The sequence below is a fragment of the Carettochelys insculpta genome, chromosome 1 (assembly GCF_033958435.1).
Source record: "Carettochelys insculpta isolate YL-2023 chromosome 1, ASM3395843v1, whole genome shotgun sequence".
Lineage (NCBI taxonomy): Eukaryota > Metazoa > Chordata > Testudines > Carettochelyidae > Carettochelys > Carettochelys insculpta.
The window spans coordinates 246,387,791-246,397,392 of record NC_134137.1 but is presented as its reverse complement, the minus strand read 5'-3'; the positions used below and the strand labels follow the sequence as shown (position 1 = coordinate 246,397,392).

At 44.7% G+C, this 9,602-nt stretch overlaps 1 protein-coding gene across 3 annotated transcripts in view; it reads left to right on the top strand.

Moving 5' to 3' along the window:
- The first annotated feature begins 7,948 nt into the window (after positions 1 to 7,948).
- The window catches only part of ARHGAP8 (Rho GTPase activating protein 8), a 218,876-nt gene continuing 217,222 nt past the window's right edge, over positions 7,949 to 9,602 (top strand). For 2 of the 3 annotated variants that reach the window (XM_075003579.1, XM_075003559.1), the window contains exon 1: positions 7,949 to 8,315. The gene's annotated coding sequence lies outside the window, so the exon portion shown is untranslated. The remainder of the gene's footprint in view (positions 8,316 to 9,602) is intronic. The other variant, XM_075003569.1, reaches the window with a different exon arrangement.

The window sequence follows — 9,602 nt, the reverse complement described above, 5'->3', positions numbered from 1 at the left end:
AACTCAGTGTTCCTCAACCTTTTTTATGGATTAAAAAACTGGATTTATTTTATGTTCATTAATTCTAATTAACGTATCCTTTTTGCACAATCATAAGTGTGATGGCAAGTTTATTGTCCACCTATAATTTCTTCCAACCAATCAGTTATAATAAAGTTATTTAAACAAATGTGTTGCAATAATAGAACGAATTGTCTGAAAATTGTAGATACTGGGGGTACTTATTTTTTTTTTTTTTGAAAAAAGGGGTACTTCATTAAAAAAATGTTGAGAAACATGGGTTAGGTGACTACTGGGAAGAAATACCTGAGGGAGAAGAAAACAGATAAAATCCCAAATTAACCAATTTTGTAGCAGACCTATCTGACTTTTTTTTATTATAAATGACAGCATGATTTTATCTTTTTAAAATTATTGCTTAATTCACATATACAATAAGAGTAGATGGATTAAAAATTTGAAATTTCATAGACATTCAAATACACACACTTGTCCCCCTATCTGACCGATGTAGGCATCATTGTGATACCTGTCACATCATCATTGAATCTGACATTGTCACAGTGCCAGTAAATATTTTGATATCTCCTTTAGACATGAGGCCTTTACACTTTTATATTTGTCTTTATCTGAAGCAAATGTTTAAAAACAGACTGATGCCACTTAAATGAAATGAGGAAAATGACATTGTCTAGATGGCTAATAAAAAATAAATTTTGTTCTGGTAGACAGGAAAAAAATAGAATTATTACACATACAGAATAAGAGATTGTGTGTGTATATATATACTTAAATATATGCAAACATAAATGATGGGCTCTTTTTCTCTTTCTGAAGAAGCAAAAGTTTTAAAATTGATGAAAGCTTAGTTAGTACAACTTTACTGATTTGCTGTCTCAGTCCATCTCCAGGGCCGTGTCTACACTAGCCCCAAACTTTGAAATGGCCATGCAAATGGCCATTTCGAAGTTTACTAATGAAGCACTGAAATACATATTCAGTGTTTCATTAGCATGCGGGCAGCTGCGACACTTCGAAATTGACGCGCCTCGCCACCGCGTGGCTCGTCCCGACGAGGCTCCTTTCCGAAAGGACCCCGCTTACTTCGAAGTCCCCTTATTCCCATCTGCTCATAGGAATAAGGGGACTTCGAAGTAGCTGGGGTCCTTTCGAAAAGGAGCCCTGTTGGGGCGAGGCGTGTCAATTTCGAAGTGCTGCAGCCGCCCGCATGCTAATGAAGCGCTGAATATGTATTTTAGAGCTTCATTAGTAAACTTCGAAATGGCCATTTGCATGGCAATTTCGAAGTTTGGGGCTAGTGCAGACACAGCCCAGCATATATATTTCTATAGGTAGACACCATATCAGCTCTATTTACCTTCCCATTATAATAAATTACACAGTACGAGTGTAACAGGCCACAAAACTGAAGCTTGTTTCAAACACGCAGCATGGAAGGGTGCTGTGAAGGGGAGTGATGTGAGGCAATTGTCTATCCAGCACTAGTCTGAAAGGTGGGGCACAGTACAAATTGTCAATGGAATAAGTGGTTTTCTTTCAGCACAGCCTTTCATAGATCTACAGGCAACTTTGGGTCCCAACAAAAAAAATCCTGAATTTTTGAAGCAAGAGATTTCAACCAGCACTTTTTGATCATGGCCAAACTAGTCCCCCCTTTCGGAAGGGCTATGGTAATGTGGCACTTCAGAATATGCTAATCAGAAGCTACTGTGAATATGCAGCACCTAATTAGCATCATGGCTGCTGTGCATGCTTCAAAACTGCCAGTTTCGAAATACACCCCACGCGTGTAGCTGGGGGGGCGGGGGCTTTTTGAAATGATCCCCCCCGATTTTGAAAGCTTCTTCCCAAAACCAGATGGGAACAAGGGGCTTTTGAAACCAGGGGGGTCATTTTGAAAGGCCCCTGGCTACATAGGCTGTGTGTGTTTAGAAACCGGCAGTTTCAAAGTGTGTGTGGATGCCATTATGCTAATGAGGCACTGCATATTCATGGTAGCACCTCATTTGCATATTCCAAAGTGCTACCTTCCCATAGCCCTTCTGAAAGCAGGGGCTAGTGTGGCCACAGCCTATGTGGATAGAGCACTAGCTTTTATTTCTGTTTATTTTTCTGTTCAGTGGCTTCTTTCAAAGCAAATGAGGTTTGCATGGGGTGTTACTGTTTGTTTTTCTTGACAAAAGGAAAAACTGAAATTTCATTAGGCTGGCTTGAGTCAATACTATCTATACGAAACGTTGACCTGTTTTACAAAATTTTGACAATGCTGAAGATGAAATGTTTCACTATTTCTAGGGGAAAAACCCTGGAAAAAATCAAAATTGCAAATTTGCTGCCTCCTCCCCCCCCCCTTTTTTTTTTTTTTTTAAATTTACTATTTGCAACCCCCTCATGTTTTCTGGGGGGACTAAATTACCAACCCAGGTACAAATGGTTGTTTAAAAAAAAAAAGTTAAAAGTCACTTAGGAAAGTTAGATGTCTGCAAGTCACCAGGGCCTGATGAAATGCATCCTAGAATACTCAAGGAGCTGATGGAGGAGGTATCTGAGACATTAGCTATCATCTTTGGAAAATCATGGGAGACAGGAGAGATTCCAGAAGACTGGAAAAAGGCAAATATAGTGCCCACCTATAAAAAGGGGAGTAAGAACAACACAGGAAACTACAGACCAGTCAGTTTAACCTCTGTGGCAAGAAAGATAATGGAACAAGTAGTTAAGGCAATCATGGGCAAACACTTGGAAGGTGGTAATCTGATAGGGAACAGCCATCATGGAATTGCAAAGAACAAATCATGTCAAACCAATCTGATAGCTTTCTTTGATAGGACAACGAGCCTTGTGGATAAGGGAGAAGCTGTGGATGTGGTGTACCTAGATTTTAGTAAGACATTTGATACAGTCTAGCATGATATTCTTATCAATAAACTAGGCAAATACAACTTAGATGGGGCTACTATAAGGTGGGTGCAAAACTGGCTGGATAACCCTACTCAGAGAGTAGTTACTAATGGTTCTCAATCCTGCTGGAAAGGTATAACAAGTTGGGTTCCGCAGGGGTCTGTATTGGGATCAGTTCTGTTCAATATCTTCATCAACAATTTAGATATTGGCAAAGAAAGTACGCTTATTAAGTTTGCAGATTATACCAAGCTAGGAAGGGTTACAACTGCTTTGGAGGGTAGGGTCAAAATTCAAAATAATCTGGACAAATTGGAGAAACAGTCTGAAGTAAACAGGATGAAGTTTAATAAAGACAAATGCAAAGTGCTCCACTTAGGAAGGAACAATCAGTTTCACACATAGGCCGGTTCTACACAGGCCACTTCCTTTGGAAGTGGCATGCTAATATACGGAGTGAAAGATGCTAATGAAGTGCAGATGCAAATTCTCTGTGCCTCATTAGCATAACGTCATGTGATTTGGAGTCTGGAAGACCTTTCTTCCAGACTCCAAAACACCGTGTAGAAGCACGGCCACGGGAGGGCTTCCGGAAGGAAGTTCTTCTTCCGGAGTCCCCTTCTTCCCGAAATCTCCAAATCTCATGACATTATGCTGAAGAGGCACAGGGAATTTGCATCCATGCCTCATTAGCATCTTTCGCTCCGTGTATTAGCATGCCACTTCCACAGGAACTGGCCTCTGTAGAAACAGACATACAGAATGGAAACTGACTGTCTCGGAAGGAGTAAGGTTGAAAGGGACCTAGGGGTTATAGTGGACCACAAGTTAAATATGAGTCAACAGTGTGATGCTGTTGCAAAAAAAAGCAAACATGATTCTCAGATGTAGAAACAGGTGTGTTGTGAGCAAGACAGGAGAAGTCATTCTTCCACTCTACTCTGCGCTGGTTAGGCCTCAGTTGGAGTATTGTGTCCTGTTCTGGGTGCTGCATTTCAGGAAAGATGTGTAGAAATTGGAAAGGGTTCAGAAAAGAGCAACAAGAATGATCAAAGGTCTAGAGAACATGACATGTGAAGAAAGGCTGAAAGAACTGGGCTTGTTTAGTTTGGAAAAAAGAAGATTAAGAGGGGACATGATAGTGGTTTTCAGGTATCTAAAATGGTGTCATAAGCGGGAGGGAGAAAACTTGTTCTTTTTGCCTCTGGGGAACAAGAAACCATGTGCTTCAACTGCAGCAAGGGAGGTTTAGGTTGGACATTAGGAAAAAGTTCCTAACTGTCAGGGTGGTCAAACACTGGAATAAATTGCCTAGGGAGGTTGTGGAATCTCCATCTCTGGAGATATTTAAGAACAGGTTAGATAAGTGTCTGTCAGGAATGGTCTAGACAGTACTTGGTCCTGCCACGAGGGCAGGGGGCTGGACTCAATGACCTGTCAAGGTCCCTTCCAGTCCTAGCATTCTATGATTCAGAAACACTCCTACAATGCAGCTTTTCCCACAGCGCGGATGACTATAAATTAATTCCTGAACTTTTTGTCCCAGTACTACCATGACAGCAAACCTGCACTCCGTTTTAAAAATCTCCAGGGCCTTTTGGAAAAGTCTCTCTCTCTCTACTAGCCCACCTTCATGAGCATACAGGTGTGTCTCCAGAGAAAGCTACTGGTAAACTTCATGCTGCGTCCTGGTCCAAGAACTTAAGCTCTGTATTTCCTTGGTCTGTGCAGGGAGGGGGAATGGAGGCATGCAAGAGCAGCTGCAGAATTCCTGCAGGAACAAAGATGCTTGTTGGGATGCTGCAGAGGAGATGTAGAAGCGGGGCGTGCCAAAGAAGAGTTCCAATGCGAGGCAAAGGGGAAGGAAGTGGGAATGATGGCAGGACTACACAAAAGGCGAACAACAACAACAACAAAAAATGTGGTGCTGCCTTCCAGACCTGCCACTAGTGTGCATAGCTAAACACCATACTGAATGGGAACCCCACTAGTGATAGTGGACACCACCTGACATCCAGAGGAAAACATGAGGAGGAAAGGTCTCCAGAGCTGCACAGCAATGATGAGATCATTAAGGGGTACCTGAGGATGAAGGGCCCATTAGGTCGGAAAGAGCTCTTCAAAATGCAGCTGAATGCAGAGGGCATTCACTGAAGAAGGGGACAGGGATTCAGGTAATTTATCCCCCTCATTAATGAACACATTTTTTTGGTTTTATACAGCCCCCAAACTTCACCCCTTTCTCGTCTCCCTCTCAAAATGGTGGGGACCTGCAAATGGACAAGAACAAAAATGTCTGTTTAAAAATAATCAGTATATTTTAACTAAATGAAATCATTTGTTTGAACCTTTCCCAGATATGAGGAAGAGCTCTGTCTCATTTGAAATCTCTCTTTCTCACCAATAGACGTTGGCCCACATTAAAATTTTTAATCTCACCTTAGTCTTACTTTATTTTAAGAGTACAAGGTAATATTCAACAAAAGGAAAACTAGAAGCAACTAAAAAAGCCCATTTCCAAACAGATATTTTAGAAAAAGCCTTTAAGGCTTTAAATGAGTAAATTTTACAGACAGTAAAACAAATATAAAAACAACAATACAAATATAACTCAGTGCATTCAAAATAGAAAAAAATACATGCAAACCAGTATTTGAGCAATCATATTCAATTCATAAAAAATGCTTGGAAGCAATCCAAGGACTGAGGCATTAAGAATACATAATATTGTAGAAATAGCAGAGTAAAAGACACTTGATGCAGGTATTCTAGTGAAAAAAACAAAGAAACATATTTTGGTTTTCCAGTCCAAGATAAAAAACAATTTAATTGCCTTTTGTATTTAGATAATAAAAGAGGTAGACGAAGCATGAGGCTGGCTCAGGGAGCTTGGCTTGGTCAGACTTTCAGAACCAGATAGAAAACACAATGCTTCCCATTTTAGAAGCTTCTTTGGTTTGGGTTGGATGTCTTTGTGTCTCCTAGCACAATTTTGCTGAAACTTTCAAACAAATAGTGCTTGATCTTTGCCTTGTTTCTCCCACCCCAGTACACCTTCCTATGCCACTGCAATGAGCTCTGAGAAACTATTTCTATGAACAGGGTAGGCAGCCTGCAAAAGCAGACAAACATGCTGTCCAGAGCAATTGTTTCCTTCTGCTTCTTTGGTATCCTCCAGAATGATAGATCTGCATGATCACTACAGCTTCTCCCTCCCCCCGCCCCCGGGGGCCACTACAGACAGGACTACTATGGCCAGTTAACCATAAATGGTAAGCTTCCATTTAGGATGAGGTTTACAGGTTAATCAGTTACTTTTTAATATCACTACACTATACTGCATGGATAATTGCTTCTTCCCAGGGCTAAAGCCATAACTCAGCAACCTCCTGCCTTCACTCAAAGTGCCAGCATTCCTTGCAGCAGCAATCCTTCCACTTAATTCCACTGGGCAAAGAGAACTGCCATGACTACACACACTCAGTTTCTAATGCAGCACGGAGCAGCCAGCACCTTGTACCCTGTCTTGTAGTACAGTGCTCAGCAACCCCTAGCTCAGGTGCCAAGAGTGGTACACGAGCTTATTTTCATTAGCACAGGGGCTACGTCTACACTAGCCAAAAACTTTGAAATGGCCATGCAAATGGCCATTTCGAAGTTTACTTTTGAAGCGCTGAAATACACATTCAACGCCTCATTAGCATGCGGGCAGCTGCGGCACTTCAAAATTGACGTGGCTCGCCGCCGTGCGGCTCGTCCAGAAGAGGCTCCTTTTTGAAAGGACCCCGGCTACTTCGAAGTCCCCTTATTCCTATGAGCAGATACCCCTACCCCTGGGGCTGTGAGCAGATAGGAATAAGGGTACTTCGAAGTAGCCGGGGTCTTTTTGAAAAGGAGCCCCGTCTGGACGAGCTGCATCAATTTCAAAGTGCTGCGGCCACCCGCATGCTAATGAGACGCTGAATATGTATTTCAGCGCTTCATTAGTAAACTTCGAAATGGCCACTTGCATGGCCATTTCGACATTTTTGGCTAGTGTAGACATGGCTGCGAAGTGAGACCTCAGTCCCACCCCTCCTCCATCATTCAGCTGGGAGCTTGCTCAAAGCCATGCCACCTGTGGATTAACAAAAGACCAGGTAATGCTGCCTAAATGGCAAAGCTCTGCATCTCAATTTATTTATTAATGAAGATGTTATAAGTAGGACTATTCCCGACTTTAAAAAGCATCATCAGCACTGGGACTGTACATAGAGGTCAAAAGGTCACATTTCAGCACACAGCCTCCCAAAGGTTGCTGACTGCTGATCTACTATCACAGTATCTGCAAAGTTTGAACAATCTGACTACTTCTTTCATTCCCTATGTGAACATCCCTCCTCCCCCCACACCCAATCTTGCAAATATTAGGTAACACACAACATACAGCTATAACAGCACTTTGTCTCAGGGGAGATTTAGTTTAGTCATAAAGTATCTCCATTGCTCTTTTACTCTGAGAAATACACATGCCACAAGCCATCTGTACCAGCCAAGTAAACGGTTACATGTCCAGCTACCTTGCGTACAGGGAAGCAAAAGGAGAAGCTGGAAGGCTTCAGGCAGATAACTGGTGCAGCAGCTCCACCTGCCCGAGTATGGGCTGCGGAGAAAAACAGAACAAAAGTCTGCCAGGGAGAGTGCTAGGTCCTGCTGCCCTGCACGGGGCTGGACTCGCTGACCTCTCAAGGTCCCTTCCAGTTCTATGAGATAAGTGTGTCCCTGCAGGGCCCCAGCCGCTCCCCACGTGCGGCGCAAGACAGAGCCATGCGGGGGATGGGCCGGACCTCTGCCTCCAGTTCTCTCTTGCCTGGGCCGCCTGGTGTGGCAGCGCCGGGGCTGGGCCGCGCGTGCACGTAGCCGGGCACCTCCTCCCCGCCAGGTGCAGCCTCCAGCCCTGCGCCTTCCTCCCGCCGCAGGGAGGCGCCGCGCTGCTGCCCGGAGCCCACCTGCGCGCTCCCTGGCTGCGCGGGAGTAGGCGCCGCGCTGCTGCCCGGAGCCCACCTGCGCGCTCCCTGGCTGCGCGGGAGTAGGCGCCAGGCTTGCAGGCCCCTCAGGGAGTTTCCCGGCTAAACCTCCCCGCGCTCGCGCTGGCTTTGTCCCTTCCCCCCGCCGGCCATAAGGGAAGGGCCGCTCCTCCCCACCGGCCGCACCCAGCCCACCTCCCCGGGGCTCGCGGCGTCCAGCAGCGCGTGCGTCGCCCGCCCTGCGCCTGCTGGCTCCCGGGAGCCGCAGCTGCGCTGGGGTCAGGGCGGAGGCGTCGCTGTTCCCGGCTGGGGTCGGGCCGGCGGCCGAAGACACTCTAACCCGGGAGGAAGTTTTCAGAGGTGTCTCGGAACAGCCCAGTGGTCCAGGTAAACGGGGATGTGCGGCCCCAGCCCCGGCTGCTCCCGCCGCAGGTGGCGTGGCTGGGCAGCAGGGCCTCCGCCCGACCTGCCCCGGGGCTGGAGGCTTGTGCCGGTCTCTCCAACGGGCAGCGCCCTGTGCAAACCGCGGCGGCGGCGGCGGCGGCGGCGTCGTTCTTCCCGCGGTTTGCAGCTAACCCCCGACTTCACGCAACTTTGCAGTTTCAGTCCGTAGAAGGAAAACTGCTGCGGCACCAACATTTGGAGTAGTTGGGGTTTCATGGGGCTCTGGCCTGTGATTGCTTTCGTAAAAGCTCTCCTCCTGCTACCTGTACTTCCAGCTCTGCACGTGACGCTTGTGGCTGACTGATACCTTTTGTAACTCGAGTTTTCCTAAGCCTGGTTCTGCTGGAAGTTAAACCTCCTGGGCAGCCAAACAAACAGACCGTTCCCACTAGGCATGCTTGTTATCAGACACTATAACAAAGCTGTCTAACAAAGCTCACCTAATAAACTATTTTGCTAGTCTTTAAAGTGCTACTTGACTGCTTTTTGTTTTGGTAGTGTATAGACTAGCAGGGCTCCCTCTCTGTTACTACATAACAAAGGTGTCTCCCTTGGAAGATGGGAAGTAAAGATAAAGTACTTGGTTTAAAAAAGAATAATGATGCATATCTTAGGTCAAGTATAGTTGAATAATGTCCTACAGCAAATACTTGTTTTAATGTTTCCTCTTGAATCCTGGGCACTCCTGTATATACTCAAATGATTGTTTATAAAATAGCTACTGTTAGGTTTTTTATTATTTTCTGTGATGTGTAGTTAATGTAAAGAAATCATAAAAGTTGAGCTGTAGTTAAAGTGCTTGCTCTGCTGCTGAGAACAAGGGGGTGAGCAGCCATGTCACAGTTCAGCAATCTGCCAGATAACTAATATTGCAGGTTCAGTGCCTTAGGTTTCTTTAACAAACAAGGGAGTAGAAAATAGGAGCTACTTAACAGAAGTGTTTGCTGTGAAGCAGAGGTAATAGTTCAGTATTTGGGGACACTCATCTTTATGAATTTCATTATACCAGCACTCAAATGCCACCCCGTTGCTTTATAAAACTTTCCTCTGTTTTTAGATATATTGTATTAACATTTCTGAGTTTTAATTTTTCAACTGTTTTTCTTTATATGTGACATTGCATATAAAACATGCTCAAATTCAGTAAAAGAGTTGATCGCTTGCTAATATCTCAACATGCCTCTTCCCAGGCAGGATTCCTGTTAAAAATTCAGAGCAGAAAATGTCATT